Below are 18,540 nucleotides of genomic sequence, written 5' to 3'. Positions count from 1 at the left end.
TGTTTCTCCTGGAGGTGAAATGGCTGCGGATCATTTCAGGTGAAAGACAGGAAGTGCCCCATAGGAGTGTTCAGTGTGATGTGGCCATCACAAGTGTTGACAGGATCTTAAAAAGAGCCAGCTGCATTCTCTACTTTGTTCCTTGGTGCTGTCCTAACCACATCTGGAGTATTGATTTCAGGCCACTCTTGATGAAGGGCTGAGATGGGTCCAAATGAACTCAGAGGACAGGGCAGGGATGTCTCTCTACCACCCATGGAAGGAACAGCTGGAGGCATTAAGGCCACTTCCCCTGGAGAAGAAAGATCTGGTGGATGTGTCGGCTGGTTCAAACATCTGAAAGGATGGCATGTGGAGAAAGAGTTTGAGACCTGTCTTTCTGAAAGGCGGAGAAGTGGGCCAGTAGATAGGCATTACTAGTACATTGAGGTTGAGCTAAGTTCTTTATAGAGAAAAGATTTCCTGGGACCAGAACTCCCTGAAGATGAAGATGATGATCTCTCTCTCTCTCTCCCTCTCCCTCTCCCTCTCCCTCTCCCTCTCCCTAGAGCTGATCAAGTGTAGCCAAGAAACCTGTAACTGTCAGGATCCCTGAGTTGCTTTGCTCCACATTGCACGCTCTCTGCCTGATGGAGTGAGATTGGGCACCTGCTGCTACTGAGAAGGAGTTCCGGTCTCTATTCCCAGAGCCAGATGCCCAAAGGGTGCGTGGGACAGTCAGGTGGCTCGGGGCCAGTGATGGCAACCCTATGTCACCCCTCCTTCTGCCCATGAAAGACATTCTCAGTTGTCATAGGACTCTCTTCTGTTGTGTAAGTATAACATGAGACTCCTTCTTATCACAATATGCTGCCATGATTAGAACTGGCACACAGATGAAATCTGTCATCTCTGCTTTAGGACTAACTTGGTGTGTTGTTTATTACCCGTCAGCTCCAAAGAGCTCTCTGTGCTCTTCTTTGTGACGCTTGTGTTGAGATTCTACAGGCTGTGTTTCTGCTTTGCCAGCTGGGCCGCTATTCATTTAGATGAGTGGTTCTCAACCTTCCTAATGCCGTGACCCTTTAATACAGTTCCTCATGTTGTGGTGACCCCAACCATATTATTTTCGTTGCTACTTCATAACTATAATTTTGCTACTGTTATGAATCGTCATGTAAATATCTGATATGCAGGATATATTTTCATTGTTACAAATTGAACATAATTAAAGCATAGTGATTAATCACAAAAACAATATGTAATTATATATGTGTTTTCCGATGGTCTTAGGCGACCCCTGTGAAAGGGTCGTTCGATCGCCAAAGGGGTCGCAACCCACAGGTTGGCAACCCACAGGTTGAGAACCCCTGGTTTAGATGGATGCTCTAAGGCTGGAGAAAAAAGAAGGGACTTTCTCTTTCCTTCTCATTTCCTGTGGCTTCCTGCTTTCTTTCTGTAGTAGCAGCTGCATCCAGTTTGCAGTTTTTCCAATGCTCTCAGAAACAGCCTTGCAGTAGTCTCTTCAGGGACCATAGAACCGGTCCCCTTAAAGGTTTGAATTTCAACTGCATGGGGCCCTCCTCCAGTTTTTCAGTATTAATTATTTCTACCCTTTTTTCTTTTTATTCCCCATCCCTAGGAGCAGTAGGTCTCCCTACAATTGCTACTTGTGTGATATTTGTCTTTTCAGTCTTGTAGCTAATTAAAAAATTCTTTAATTTCCCTGTTCAAATAGCTGGCATCTCCCATCAGGGCTACTGTCCACCTTCCTGACATTCTCTTCTTCTCTTCCCTCACTGGTGACCCAGTGACCCTGCTAATCCTGCCCACATGCTAGCTGATAATGAGGTTTTGTACTGGCCACCACCGGTGGTTGTATGTGCACTGAAAAACTCTAGGGGGTGCCATTCACATTGTAATCAACATCGATCTATATACACTGATGACAATTTCCCAGTAGTTGAGGGACAGAAGGCATTTTAAAATGTACACTAAACTAGTGATGGTTTAGTCTGTAACTAATTAAGGGGTAACTGCATTTGATTTGATTACAGACACAGCTGTAAGAAACTTTTACAACATCCAGTCCAAGTCTCTTAAAGTTTAGGAAACTTAAGTATCAGAAATGATGGAGGAACTGACACTGGGCCTCTCAGTGACTTGGACTTGGACTTAGAACTCAGCACATCTGACTCAAATAGCCAAGCCGCATGGGAGAATTAACAGAACAGAAATTCATCCTTTAGACAAGAGGCCAGTCCTGAGCCAGGTTCCAATAAAGCACTGTAGCTCTACCATCCCACCTCCTCTCTGGCTCCTTTGGCTGGGAGGTTACTAATGAGTCTATCTCGGCCAAGCATGTCAAACTTGTGGCCGGTGGGCCGCATGCCTAGACTCTAGACTGTTGGTAGGAGAGAGAGAAGTTCTGGAAAGAAGGCTCCAGAAGATATTGTGAGTGTTGCTGATAGAATGGGATTTAAGAACACCTAGGCCAGTGGTCGGCAAACTGCGGCTCGGCAAACCGTGGCTTGTGAGCCACATGCGGCTCTTTGGCCCCTTGAGTGTGGCTCTTCCACAAAATACTGACTTCTGCATATGGGCCACGAAGTTTCAATCACACTGTACGTGTGCGCCCACACGTGGTATTTTGTGGAAGAGCCACACTCAAGGGGCCAAAGAGCCTCATGTGGCTCGCAAGCTGAGGTTTGCCGACCATGGACCTAGGCCATTAAAATACCCCTTTAAGAGTGTTAGAAAGACAGCAAAAGTAATGTAAAGAGTTTGGCTTCTACAGGCCATCTACAGTCTGTGTTCAGGACTTGATGAGTTTTATGCTGAGTAAAACTGTTGATGCCTGAATGTGATATCAGTCAATGCCCTGTAACAGTATAATACAGTATAATTCACTGTAAAAGTATAACACAGTAGTTATAAAGTGATTATAATTTTACCAAAACAAAATTATGAGCAAAAGGATCTGAAGAAAATAAGATGCAAAATTCAATAATGAAAAATTTGAGGAATAACCCACAGTAACACGAATCAGGGTTTGTGAAATGAGGAGACTGAGTCCCCAGCACACACAGAAGCAAGTGATTCTGCCTTCAGTGTAGGAGAGGCCCAGTGGAAGGAGAGAAAACAGAGGACTTAAATCACACCCGTGCTTCTGATCCCAGTATGTGTGCAACTGCTACAATCTGAATTCTGAGCTTCCTGTGGGTAAAATGTAATTGTTTTTCATAATTGCTACCACTTCTTGTATCAGGGATTCTACTAGGCACCTTGTACACATGACTTTATTGTTTTTAACCCCCTAAACAATCCATATTCCTCTCTTTAGAGGTGAGGGCACTGCAGTTCCCAGAGGCCAAGTCTTGTCTAAGGTCTCAGCAGGCAGTGGTGGCCAGGATTTGGACCTTGGTACTCTGATGCCAAAGCCTGCTCTCTTCCCATCACCTCCCATTGCCTTGCCTGCTTCTCTTACTCACCTCCTAGTTTTTTTGAGATATATTTAATAGACTGCCTATGGCTTTAAGCTAAACTGTTAATTCCAATGCAGACCCACACAGGGCCTTCCAGCACATTCCTCTGTGTAGGTGGGGTTGGGGCAGGAAGTGGAGTGATGGAACAGCCTATGAATGGGACAGCTGACTCTACCCGTGCCTTGATTAACGGAGCTGTCTCGTTTCTCATCACTAGTATAATGTGCACACACCTCTATGGCTAATGGCCTTTCCCCCAAGATGTTAACCTTTGATTTGGTCTTTTAAAAAGAGCAGCTGCCTTCATCAGAGTTGCCTTTACTAAAAGCTTTTAGCCTTTTAAATGCATACAAAGGCCACTGACAGAGTCTTCAGGCTCTTTATTTTGTTTTTAAGTGGCAGCAAGCTTTTCATATTGTATCTAGTGCATGAGAGAAGTCTAAAGGCTCCAAAGGGCCGTGCTGTGAAAGAATTGGCTGTGGCTGTGGCTTTCTCAGTCCTGAAGATGCTCCCAAGACAGGAGAGGCTATCTTAATATTCGTAATTATCCTTATAACACAGAGAAAGTGGAGGGGTAGGAGGCTTGGAGTGGGAAGGGGCCCAGGAATGGACTTTAAGTGCAATGAGAACAAGAGGAAACTCCAATCAAATCAGAATCTGGATTTCGACCTGACCTGGCACCACAGTGAAGGTCTTGCCTGGTAAGGACAGAGAGCCTACAAGGTCAATGTTGACATAGAACGGGATCAGGTTGAGCAGGTAATGAGCAAGAGATAAGTGCTCTCTTGAGGGCTCCCGACCTCTGGGTCCATCATACTACCATAATGTTTCTCTACTCAAATCCATCTGAAAGTTAGAAGAGCAATAGCAGAAAGTTCATCAGAGAAAGAAATGAAGTTCATAAACTTGCAAATAACTAGTTGTATTGATTGTCACCAATTAGACTGAGCCAGCCTTTGGATAAGGAATAATTAGGCCAACCAGACAGAGAGCAAAAAGGCACTCAGAGATTTATGTCACCTCCCGTTATGTGGGAGATGACTGACAAAGTATTAGCAGAGACTTTGGCCTTTAAATATCATTTTAGAGGATCAGGATTTCTTAGTAAAATTTTCTAAAATATGGTTTGAAAGAAAAACGTAGATAATGAAGAGGAGGAAAAGTCCAAAGTGTGTGGAACTTCCCTCTGGTAGACCCTGTAGATTGGCTGGTTTGATCTTTGTCTCCTACCACAGAGACTCTAAAATGTAAACCCTCAAATTTCAAATCTATCTTGTAGAAAGGGGAGGCCATACGACACAGTTCTGGCCAATAAGACATAAACAGAAGTGTGTTGTTTCCATTCCTTCCTTTGTCTCCTTCCTGCTGGAATGCAGATGTGAAGTCTGGAGCATCACAGCCTTTAATGGATCATGAGGTAACAATGATGAGGACAAAAGCTCATGCACTAAGGTTGACAGATGGAAAGGAAGGAACAGTCTGGCACCCTGATGGATCCTTGATAGTATCAATGAACTATTATAATAGTCCTGGATGGCTGATGAGCTACTTTTTATGAGAAAAAAAATTCACTAAATATTTAAGCCAAGGGGGTCAATTTTCAGTTACTTATAGCCAAACACTTTTTTTTAACTAAGATGATATCTAAGCCTAATATTTAAAACTTACTATATGAGGCTAAAATAATTTTTTCCCCCTCAAAAATGTTTTAAGATAATCTCTTCCCCAAAGAGCTGGCAACTGATTTGATTGAGGAGAAGCCTTCCGCTTTCTACAAATGATAGTAGGGCAGTTTCTACTTTTCTTTTTATTTAAAAAATTTTTTTTCCCTGTAGGCTGGTTGTCAATGCTGCACTGATTCACTCTCCAAAAGAAACTCAAACGTGTAAGAGTCTTAGCGCCTCTTCTAATGAACGCACACCCCAATCCTCTACATTGGGAAGGGAGGGAGACCTTTCCATGGTGGCAGGAGGAAGACGTCTCAAGAATAAAAGCCATCGTGGGGCTCAGGAATCCGGTGTCTGTCCAACCTGTCCCTCTGCTCCAGGCAGAGGGTCCCGCTCACTATTTGCCTTGTGGGTCAGGGTGTGATGTAATTAAGAATACAGATAAGCTTCCTTACAGAAGCCTCTAAGAAAGCTTGTATGTTCTATTGAAACTATTCATTGGAATAAGAGATGCAGTTGCTGGCCTTTTGAATCCCGATGGTTTATTTGTGTGGCTGAGGTCTCTCAGCACCATTTGTTGCTTCATTCTTGAGACTGGCTAGAATCCTCCATCAGCATAACACTCTCACTTCCTGAGGTGCAGCTGATCATGCGAGCCCAGTGGTTCTCAATTGCGCATCATTTTGCTACCTCTCTCTCCCGGAACATTTGGCAATGTCTGGAGACATTTTTAGTTGTCACAGTTGGCATCTCATGGGCAAAAGCCACCGAAGCTGCTTAACATCATACAATGCACAGGACAGTCCCCTGTCCACTCCCCCCGCCTCAACTCTCCATCCCCAGCAAAGAATCTGTCAGTAGTGTCGAGATGAGACACCCTGTTCTGCTTAGTTGTGTATTTTCTTACTTTATTATCACTCTCTGTCACACTCAGGAGCCAGAGCCCATGACTGTTTTTCTATAGGTTGTGAGCTACATTTGCCCTTATATATATTAGAGCAAGAGAACCCAGGATCTTGGGACTAAACATCCAAACTTCCAGAATGTCAAAATAACGTTCTAAGAGGAATTATAAAAAAAAAAGGTAACAAGAGCAAAAGGCACGGTACCTGCCCTGTTACAACAGGCATTTGATGAGAGTCCTCCCAGGCTCTTTCCTCAGTGCCTGGAGCTGAATGGAGTTGGGGCTCTTCTCTTGCAGGCCCTGGAGAAAGATCGCCCCTCTCTGCTGGCTCTCAGCCCACACAGCATGGCTGCTATTGATCTTGTAAGAACTGGCCCCTTCCTCCAGCTGGGTTAGAAGCCCCTCAAGGATGAGGATTCCACCTATCATCTCTCCAACTCCTAGCCTAAGTGGTGCCTTCCGTCTGGTTGCAGCAGTTCTCAACCTGTGGGTCGCGACCCCTTTGGGGGTCGAACGACCCTTTCACAGGGGTCGCCTAAGACCATCGGGAAACACATATATAATTACATATTGTTTTTGTGATTAATCACTATGCTTTAATTATGTTCAATTTGTAACAATGAAATTGGGGGTCACCACAGCATGAGGAACTGTGTTAAAGGGTCGCGGCATTAGGAAGGTTGAGAACCACTGGTCTGGTGGGTTCTCAGCACTGAAGAGCTGTTGCAAAATATGGGGCAATAGAATGCAGCTTCTTGAACAAAACCTGACTCAGGGTAAGAACGCTGGTGATCTGGGAGCTGTGAGAGAAAAAGGAAGGATGTCAGTGCTTTATAATCTTTCCCATGTAGTCATTAAAAACACAGTCATGCAATGAGAAATCAATCATTTATTTGGATTACAAACAACCTATTGCTAACAAAATGTATTCTGAAGCAGGGCAATTTCCTTCTTACACCAGGCTGCTAGCTAAGGAAGTCGGGCTTTGATTTCTCTCTTCTCTGTCACAAATGTTAACAATTTTGTTTAAAAACACACACCAGGAAACGACATTAATAATTTATCAAAAATGAACTGAATATTTTTTTCTGTTATTTGCCAGAAGGCAGCGGCACTGTCTTACTTTAAAACCAATCTTAACCTCATTTTATATTGTGTGTTTCCTGTCACAAAACTGATTTTAGTTCATGTAAATAACACTAAAATAAGACTATTTCTGAAACCTTCCTTTATTTAAAAAAAATCAAAGTTAATCAAAGCACAGTGTCCTGTCCCATTCAGTTTAGGATTATTGTCCACATGGAAATCTTTAGATAATTAAAGAGTCCATTCAATTCTGAAACACAGTGTTAGAGTGAGGATTATTTTCTACAACAATTTTTTAAAATAAACACTATAAAAAACGACTTGAAAAAGCTATGCATTACTACCTCTCATATAAATCTTCCTATAGAGTAGACAATAATGGCTTTTGTTAAAGAATTTTTTTAAAATATATTTTTATTGATTTCAGAGAGGAAGGGAGAAGAAGAGAAAGATAGAAACACCAATGATGAGAGAGAATCATGGATTGGCTGCCTCCTGCATGCTCCCTACTGGGGATCGAGCCCGCAACCCTGGCATGTGCCCTTGACTGGAATCGAACCCAGGACCCTTCAGTCCACAGGCCGATGCTCTATCCACTGAGCCAAACCAGCTAGGGCACGTTAAAGAATTTTAGGTAACTGTTTTTGCTACGCCAATCTACTCTAAAATGAAACAAAGTTATGAGAATAATTTGGATTTTTTCCTTCTGCATGTTTTATAGAAACTCTTTTATAGATCATATTTGCTTATAAAAATGCAAGATAATGAAATTTCGTTTATGCCCAATGAACTTGAAGACCTTAAAAGTGTTCCACATAGCACACAACAATGCTTTGTCATTCGATCAATTTCCATAAAATATTTATTAAGTCCGTCCTGTGTGCCAGGCACTATTCTAAATATTGTTTACTTCCACAGTCATATTTACTTTTACAACCTCCCATTTTAAACTAAATGAAAGTCTGTCCATTCCCTAACCTGGCTTTAATTAGCCTTCAACCATAACATAAGATCATATACTCTTTTGGATGTTCGTTATACCATGAATGAGTTGTTGCCATATTCCTTGCCTTACCGCACAATTTCTGAAATCTGATGGAAAATATTACTAGTGGATATTAAGTAAAGTGTAACATTTGTCCGTAAGACTAATAAGTAAAGGAATATTCTTTCACCAAGTAAGATCAGTATTCTGGATCTGTCTGAAGTGAATTTATTCCATTTGTTTCTGAATACATTTCTCTCTGGTCACAATAAACTTATCACAATATAATAGTTTTCATGCGTTACTACTTGGAGTTTATTTATGGAGTAAAAATATAGACTTTATTTTGATGAAATATGGTCAAAACTTGTTCTCAAAATTGCACCTTGTGAAAATCAACTTACACAATCCAGGATTTGTCTTCATTTGGAGTTCCTCTCTCCTGCTTTATGGCCCAGAACACTTGGGCTGAATATGAGTAACATTATTGTTATTATTTGTGTGTCTGTGCTTTGTACGTAGAAACACAACCCTAATTAGAATCCTGTGTGTGGAATAAGGTAGCCCTGTGCTTGAATCCATCACTTCTAGAGGGTGGTAAGCAGTAAGCTACTGAATTTCTCTGGACCTCCCCTTTCACAGAATGGGGTAAAAGAAGCTACTTTACAGGGTTATTGTGAGGATTAAAAATCATGCATTTGAAGTACCCCTTACAAAATGGGGCCTCAGGAAATAGTCGTTATTTTTATTCTTCAATTAGGAATGTTCTCCAACCTCGGCTTTGTGGCAGGTTTGTTTTGTAATTGTTTGTTTTTGTTTTTGAGAGCGTGGAGGAGGATCCGTATGCACACAGAGCATCCATGGTGCATATATGCTGAACTGACTTCCTTGGCTCCGTTTCTGTATAAGGAGCCTTCCAGTGTTCCCCACTTCAGAAATAATTCAACTTGTTTTTAAATTACTTATGAACATAGAAAACATGCCCCCACTCAAGACCACGCTTTTTCAGAATACACTCAAATGCAGTGTCCCACACTGACATTTCATTTTGCATAACTTTTCCTGGGAGAACACATTCCAACCATTTGAATAATGTCCATATGACTTCAGCATTTATTTTTAAATTTTTTTTGTTAATCCTCACCTGAGGATATTTTTTCCAGTTTTAGAAAGAGTGGAAGAGAGGGAGAGAGGGAGGAAGGAGAGAGAGAGAGAGAGAGAGAGAGAGAGAGAGAGAGAGAGAGAGAGAGAAACATTGATATGAGAGAGACACATCGATTGGTTGCCTCCTACACACACCCCAAAGAGGGCCAGGGATGGAACTTGCAACCCACGTATGTGCACTTGACTGGGAATCGAACCCATGACCCTTTGGTGCATGGGCCAATTCTCTAACCACTGAGAAACACTGGCCAGGGCCATACAATTTCAGCATTTAGACTTCATTCTTCACAATTCATTAATCTATATATATAAAAAGCCAAGGACCAACTGGAATGCCGGAAAGACTGGTTGCTATGACGCCCACTGTGGCCAGCCAACTGGCCCGATCAGGGGCAGGGCCAGCCAGCCAACCTCCCATGTCCCCTCCCCCCCCACCGGCCTGGCCCCTATGGCCCCCATTGGGACAGGCCGGCCGGACTCCACCCGTGCACGAATTCGTGCACCAGTCTCTAGTGATAGAATGAGAGTGTTAAAAAAATGTTACCTTCATAACAAACAAAGCCATAAAACCAGTTGCCAGAGATTTAGCTGACTTTTCTCTGCTCTTTCTGTTTGCCTTCTATGACTTTAAAACTCTGCCATTCTTAAAAATTTTAGAAAAAAAAATCCAGTTTTGACTCAGTATAAGATTTTTAAAAAAATTTTATTTCTTGATTTGAAAGAGAGAGGAAGAGGGTAGAGAGAGAAATGATGACTTGTTGCTCCACTTATTTATGCATTTATTGGTTGCTTCTTGTATGTGCCCTGACTGGGGATCAAACCTGTAACCTTGGTGTATCTGGACGATGCTCTAACCAATTGAGCTACCCTGCCAGGGCCAAACTCAGTGTAATATTTGATGCATATTAGTCTGTCTTTGTTAATGAAGATGAAGACATTTTGGAATAAGCTGTTTGTTTTCTGAACCAGGCCTGACATGCCCACATTGCATATCCGAAGTGATATAGCTGGGGGCAGGCCCAGCAGCCTGACCTCAGGGACACGCAGGCACCTGCAAAGAACAACTCACTCCTACATCCCAGCATTTTGCCTTTCATCTGCCATGTTCTCAGAAAGAAAATCATCCTTTCAGTTATATCACTTCCCTAAAGGAAATTGTCTTTTGCCTTGAAAATCTAATGATCCTAACTGTGTGTCCCCAAAGGTGCCCGTGGCTTTTAAGGTATTCATAGAAAGCTACCAGATGGATAATGGGACAGGGAAGTGACAGAAATGGAGAAATAAAAGCAACACATTCTTCCACAAACTCAACATCTGCTCATAGCAACACACGATAAACTGATGTTTTTCTTAAAGACAGATTTCTTATACAGCAACTGGTGTCATGGAGCCATTTGAACTTATTTGGAAGAGAATACATTTTTAATTATAGGGTTTTCTTGAAGATTGAAGGCACATTGTGAAACCGTATTTAGATTCATGCAAAAAGGAAAACAGACAATCTCTAAGAATCACCAATCCAGTCTATAAGGAATGATTTTTAAGCAGGAAGGTAAACGAGATAGACCTCAAAGCCATACTATGAATACTATGGCTAGTATTGCTCTAACATATTCTTTTTTAAAAAATATATTTTATTGATTTTTTACAGAGAGGAAGGGAGAGGGATAGAGAGTTAGAAACATCGATGAGAGAGAAACATCGATCAGCTGCCTCCTGCACATCTCCCACTGGGGATGTGCCCGCAACCAAGGTACATGCCCTTGACCGGAATCGAACCTGGGACCCTTCAGTCCGCAGGCCGATGCTCTATCCACTGAGCCAAACCGGTCAGGGCATCTAACATATTCTTTAGATCCCCTTGCTCTGATGCAGGGAGCCAAGAATGAGCAGTGCCTTCTATAGCACCATGAGTTGCACAGTCCAAAATGGGGTGTAATAAACGCTGTTATACATCAGTAACCTGGGTGATATTTTACGTACACAGGTGTGGCTGGCAAACACACAGATTATCAAGCTTGGCTTCAACCACCTGAGAAGGAAAACTTCCCAACCCTGTCCAAGGCAGCTGACGGTGCCCACAGCCTCTCCCACACAGCCTCCTCCCTCAGCTGCCCTTGGTTGGGCCAGCATTCTTCTCTCCTGGGGTTCCATTCAGGACCTGCATGTTGCACGGTATGTTTTTTTTAAAATCATTTTTGGTTGCTATAAAATGCTGCCCTAATGAAATAATGGGTTTATTTTGTACCAGAAACAGCCATGGAATGCACGGATAGATGACTTGCAGATTTTTGTGCCCACTGTGTCACCTGTAATTGAAAAATAATTAGATGATCCATCTGCTTCCTGCTATGGGCTCCTCAATTTTCTTCACTATCCATGGTATTTAAGAACTTTAGGCATTTTTGGGGGGTATTAATTAATCACTAATAAAAACTCTAGGGAAATTGATTGGCTCTGCAATACAATTTTGCCAGCACTTAACAGACTGTTTTTCTTTTTGATATAATTTAAGTCTGAATAGGATGACCTCTGTTCTTATTAATAGTTTGTATTTTATGCCAACACTATTGAAATTTCTCCCCATTTTTTTATAGACTCTGCGGAAAATAATAGATACCATAATAAGTGGAAAAATAATCTATTATCCCTGCAGTAATTCTTGATCAGAAGACAAAAATGTTACACAGGTTACATTTCTCTGCTGATATTATTCAGAGGTAAAGGTTGAATAGACAATAACCTTTGGAACAAATTACATATAATTGTACCAATTTCTCCCTATGGCTTAGTACAATTATCCCACTGTGAGATAGCACATATCATTGTAGAGAAAAGCTGATTTTTAAAAATTTTCAAGAATTTTAATTTTAACATTTCCTGCTAAAAAAAATCTTTGTTTTTTCTTCAGTCTCTCAGTCTGGGACAATATTTGCAGCACTTTAGGAGGAGGAATAACATCTTTTAAAAACATCTTTATTGATTAGGCTTTAAAAAAATACATAAGAAATCAGTATTTACTGTTACAATCGGATGTAGATTAAAAAATGAGAAATTGTACACTCTTATCACATAGCGATAAACATCACTAATGCTTTGTTGTTATTTGTTACAAGAGTTATACATTCTAAACAACTGTGGTGTCATAATACTGCTTATTTTATTTTTTACCCATGTTTTCCCAGTGAACAATATGTGGAGTGAGCATTTCTCCATGTTAATAAACACAGATCATGGTTGTCATTTCTTTTTCTTTTAAAAAATATTTTTATTGATTTCAAAGAGGAAGGGAGAGGGAGGGAGAAAGATGAAAAACATCAATGATGAGAGAGAATCATTGATCGGCTGCCTCCTGCATGCCCCCTACTGGGGATTGAGCCCACAACCCGAGCATATGCCTGAACTAAGAAACAAACTGTGACCTCCTGGTGCATAGGTCAACACTCAACCACTGAGCCACACTGGCCAGGCCATCGTTGTCATTTCTAAGAGTGGCCTGCCCATTTGTTATTTAACCAGCCCACTTTGTGGACATCGAAATTCTCATGGTATTCCTGGCACTTTTGACTCATGTTCGGTCTATTGCTGATGGCTTACCTGAAGCCCAGGGAGCAGGCCATTCTCACCTGGAACGGCCTCTGTGGCAGAATCATTTCCTCCGTTTCCAGGAGTCTCTTTGGTTTATATTGGGGGAAAGTCAGAGCTTTAGCTGACTTTTCTCTGCTTTTTCCGTTTGCCGTCATTGCATATGCAGACCTTGGGGTCCAGGCTGGTCCTGCACCTTCTATCTCACAGCGGCCCTTGTGGTGGCAGCAGCTGGTCAGGAATTAAAGCATCTCTCTCTCTTTCACAAAACGTGTTATTTGTGGCTGACTTGGCTTGGGGGGAAAAACAAATAAACAAATGAAACCTTATGTAAAGAAAGGAATTCCTCCTCCTTCTCCTTCCCTCCCCCTCCCCCTCCTCTTCCTCTTCCTCCTCCTCCTCCTCCTCTTCCTCCTTGTTCTCTGTTCTAACAGTGTTCATATAGCCAGTGGTCAGCAAACTGTGGCTCCGGAGCCACATGTGGCTCTTTGGCTCCTTGAGTGTGGCTCTTCCACAAAATACCGACTTCTGCGCATGGGCCATGAAGTTTCAGTCGCACTATACATGTGCGCCCGCACGTGGTATTTTGTGGAAGAGCCACACTCAAGGGGCCAAAGAGCTGTATGTGGCTTGCGAGCCGCAGTTTGCTGACCACTGATCTAGGCTATGGTTAACTCAACAATTCTCCTTTGTTGGCTTGTATCACTTTCCCAGTACCGCCCACAGCCTCTCAAACTAACTCCTGGATTCAAATCCTCCTCTCAGGGTCTGCTTTGGGGAAAACCCAACCAAGACAACTTCCTAGCTCCAATACGTTTTCTGGATCCCCATTGTCTGCAGAGTAAAGCCCGAACCTTATTTCTTACAGGGCATTGTGGAGGATTCTAACCTTTATCTCTAATGTCCCTTTTCACCACCCTTTCGAGTGGCCATTGGTTACAGCCAGACTGAGCCCCTGCCATGCTCCATTCATGCCTCCCATTGCTTCTGTCCCCCCACCCCGCCCCAGCTCCCTGTTTTACACTGGACTGAAATGACCTGAACCAAAGGATCCAAAGGCAGAGAGAAGCAATAGAAAATCCAGAATTTAGAGCTTTATTTTATTGTAGGAAATAAAGCAAAAGTGAGTAGGGTGGGAGTTAAATAATTTAAATAATAGTTCAGCCCATCTGTCATCTCTATGAAAAGGTCAGGATAGATTCCACTGTGGAGTTTCATCCTACATAATAAAAGGGTAATATGCAAATAGACTGAACAACGGAATGACTGGTTGCTATGACGCGCACTGACCACCAGGGGGCAGATGCTCAACGCAGGAACTGCCCCCAGTGGTCAGTGCGCTCCCACAGGGGGAGCGCCACTCAGCCAGAAGCCAGGCTCACAGCTGGCGAGCGCAGCTGGACATCCCCTGAGGGGTCCCGGACTGTAAGAGGGCACAGGCCAAGCTGAGGGACCCCCCCCCCCCCTCCAATCGAGTGCATGAATCTCCTGCACTGGGCCTCTAGTATATAACAAAAGAAAAATGAAACATAACAAAGTGGAAGGCAAGGCATCACTTTATACTTTGAAAAAAGTTCCACCAATGCCTAAGCCAGAGTGCCTGCCAATTCTGTGCGATGTTTGTGAAATACATAGCAGTTCAAAGGAATCCAGACTATCACAAAGGAGCATTTCTGACACCCAAACACATATTTCCCCCAAGTTCCTTCGCTGCTTCCAGACTTAAGAATCTGTTCAGGGCACACATACAAAAAAAATCACTATGTTAAGACGGTAATTTGGAAGGTGTTCCATGGAACTCAGCTGTATAATTGAAGAGATGTTTCTCATATGTTCACCCGGGGCCTTTGAACTCTATCAAGTGCAAGTTGCTGCCAGTTTCTGAGATGAGGCCTGGTAATGTTTCAGTGCAAAAACTAGGGTGCATTTGTCACCACAGAAAAGACATGGGGTTACATTTTCCTCTCCTGCATTTTACCTTCTCTGCTTCTGGGGATCGTGCTGTCTGGAAGCACATTGCTCAGAGTTACTTGATTGATGACTCAATATGCCTATGTTGGGTGAGGACCTACTGTGCACCCAGCAATGCTAAGGAACAGAGTGGCCTGCTAAAACACACATTATCGGGTGGGCAGGTCACTTCCCAGGCCGCTGGGAGACTTAAATTTCCTTAAGGGCATGCATGTGATTTGAATCTTACTCTATTGCTGCATGGATATCGCAGAGAACATTGTGCCCTGTGCAGGCTTTAAAATCAAGACAAAGACTGACCAGATGACCCACGTGCTCCCTCAGCTTAGGTCATACCCAGAAGCCTGTGCTGACCTTTGCTCCACACAAAGGTTGTCTCCCATACAAGGGTCTATGATCTCTTTGAAGGGCTTGGGGTTAGGGCTGCTTTTGGCTGCAAAAAATCTCCTGGCTTTGTCAGGAGCACATTTAATATCTTAACACAGCAAGAACTGCAGAGGTGGCTGGGTCCAAGGTTGTGAAACCCCAGATCCTTTTGATCATCTCTGCCTGAAATTTTCCCTGCTTTCTACTCCTTGGTGTACTGGCCTTGTCCATCAGACTGTTCCCCTTATGGACACACACTGATATGACAGCATCTTTTCAAAGAGGTCAATTTCATTTTCCCATGTGTTTCTTTTTAATAGCAGACACTTCTATCAAGAGATCGTGGGCCACACATAAACTGATCCATGGAAAGAAGAATTGCAGTGATGTTATTTGGCCGAAGCTAACCTGTTTGCACTCTCTACATCATGTGCAGAGGAGATTAATACTCAGGACTGATTCTTAGGCAGTCAGGTAACCATGCTGATTAATTTTTGGGTCTCAGTTTTCTTACTTTTCTATCTGCAGGATGCTTTTCCTCTGAATATGGGTGGTTGGGAAATCTAATTCAACAAGTATGACTACACACCTGCTGGTTGTTGAGCACTATTCTAGATTCTGTAAAGACTTAAGAGCTAAGACACTCTCTTAACCCTTAGGTAGCTTCTAATCTCAGGGGGAGGCTAAGGTAATTCATAGTATGCAAGACAAGTCTCATTATAATCGAAGCCATGTGGGAGTTCAAGCTACTCTGGGAACTGGCCTGAGTCAGGATTAGAACCTGTTCATTTTGGACTGGCCCTTTGAGGAGATCTCTGCTTCCCAGGGAAAGTTTAAATCTGGGCCATAATTGAGGCCTAGGATAAAGGGCTTGGCTGATCACCGGTCTGGCCACTAGGCTTCATTCTAAGGCAGTTGTCTACTAGAGCTATAGCAAGGGCAGTGTCAAAGAGGGAAATGAACCAGCATTTGTTGAGAACCAGTTACAGGCCAGACCTTTACATATGCTTTAGTTCATTTAATCAAATTAGAGAGCATCCAAGGTTCAAGGTAGTAATTATTCTCAGAGTTGCAAATAAGGCAATTGACATTCAGAAAAGTTAAGTAGCTCCTCCAAATTGCCATGAGACAACCTCAGACTATCTGAAGCCAAGATCAGATTCTCTCTCTTGGAGGCCTTTAATTTTCTAGCTTTTAGAGACAGAGAATAATCTCTGTCCCTAGCAGGGGTATAGAGGCCTAGAGGCAAGAAACATATTAATGATTTTAGGAATGTCCTAAAACAATCAGCCAGAGTGCGAGAAGAGCAAACGGAGTGTATGTGCTGATGTCTGTGGGTTTGAATCATTTGGCCTTAAGACAATTATTGGACCCCAAGTTAGGAATGTGGGATTGGGAAGAAAGATTCTAACATGTGCCCTCTTCCTGAAGACTTTATTCTTTAGTTTTTACATTAAACCACTGACACCTTTATTCATTTTAGTAATCCTCTCCCTCAAAGAACTTATATTCTAGCTGTTATTTCAGACCAACTATTAAGAAGAAAGTGGGGTCAGAGGTTCAGGCTCTATTGAAGCAAATGCATATCCTGGAATGCGTGGCTGGAGCATCTGTCCTGATTTAGGAGGTGGTCACAGAAGGCTTCTTAGAGGAGAAGGATGAACACATTCCACACTTTCATCTGGAGAGGCAGAGGGAAAAGCCAATGGAACAAGGGCATGAAAGGAGAAGGGGGCCTTCGGGGAACATTGCTCCAGCACTTCTCTTTCTCTGTCTGTGGAGTTGGGTGTCAAACCGGAACTTCTGAAAGACTGTGTAACCCAGGACAGAGCCTTTTTCATTCAGTGAGCAAGAAAGCAGAGGGCTACTGCAGACACATAAAGAAATGCCTAGTTAGCCCTTGGAAAAACAAAGTCTGAATCAACCACTTCATTCCCTATTCATTGTTGTGTATAAGTTGTGCTTTTCCTGTTAAAATTTGTGTTCAGCACATTACTAAAACCATGAAAATCGTGAAAAAAAATAGAAATAAAATGGAATGAAAACAGGGACTAACCTCTAAGTTAAAAGCAACAAAAAAGCTATAAATATTTTGCTTTGTAAAATTTAAAATCTTATTTAATTTAATTACCAGGCAGGCTGGGAAAAAACATTTCTAGTAAGTATGTCAAAGTGACCAGTGCTGGCAAGAATGCGGGTGTCACTCACACGTTGCTGGGAGTGTCCCCCTGTGCAGGGAAGCTCCGAGGCAATTTGGATCCAGGTGTTAAAGTGCCCTGAACCTTTGAGTGGATGCTAATTGAGATATCTGTTCTAAAAAAATGTCCTAAGTGTAGGATATAGTCATTAAGCACAATATTTTCAGCCCAAATTCTCAAATATAGAAATTTAAGTAAAGAATATATAATAAACATCTTCAAAGACTTTTTTAGGGAGCATATATTATTTTGGTAATGCTGAAATAGTAACTAAACACAAGGGGATATGGCGATATAAGCCAGCATGCCAAGATCTGCCCCACCTTCAAGGAAGGTGCCAAACAATTGCCTGGGGCAGAATGCAAAGGGGCAAAAGGGGAAGGTGATGTAGAGTGAAAACATGTCACCTCTGAGGATGCAGTAGGGAGGCAAATTACTGGAAGGAATGCATCTTCCTTTTCTAAATCTATTTATATTTTTATTTTAGAAAGCACATGCAAGTTTGCTGCAGAAAAAAGTTGGAAAATAGAGAAAGAGCAAAAATTACTTGTAATTCTCCAGACAACAGTTAATCTCTTGGCAAGTTTCCTCCTTTTTTTTCCTTCAGCACAGATGTCTAGGTTTAGGAAGAATGGGATCTGAGAAAGGACTGCTGGATATTTATGGGAGCCAGAGCAAGCAGGTGTTTTAAAAGCATGGCCCTCATTTAGATCTTGTACTAGTGAAATTCAAGGCCCTATTGGTACTTGTAAGAAAAAAAACACAAGGTAAATGTGCAATTGCAGAGACTTAGCTGTCCGAGTTGAGAAGAACCTAAGCGTCATATATTCTCATCCTACGTTTTCAACTTACAAATTAGAAAACAAAGGCAAGTGAGGCTCAGATTTGCCTAAGACTCCAACACCTGAGTGAGGCCTCCTGATTTCTGCTGGCAACACTGGCAAGGCGCTCGGCCATGGGTCTTGAGATCAGGCTGCCTGGGTTCAAATCCCAATTGTGTGATATGTTATTTAACCTCTATGAACTCTAGTTTTCTCATCTGTGAAGGTGGATGATGATAATAACGCTGTCTTCCTCTTTGTGGGATCAAATGTCATAATAACTTACATCACTTCATTAGGGCTGACATAACAACATATCACAAACTTGG

This window comes from Myotis lucifugus, unplaced genomic scaffold (assembly GCF_000147115.1).
Source record: "Myotis lucifugus unplaced genomic scaffold, Myoluc2.0 scaffold_44, whole genome shotgun sequence".
Lineage (NCBI taxonomy): Eukaryota > Metazoa > Chordata > Mammalia > Chiroptera > Vespertilionidae > Myotis > Myotis lucifugus.
This window is presented reverse-complemented; position numbering follows the sequence as displayed.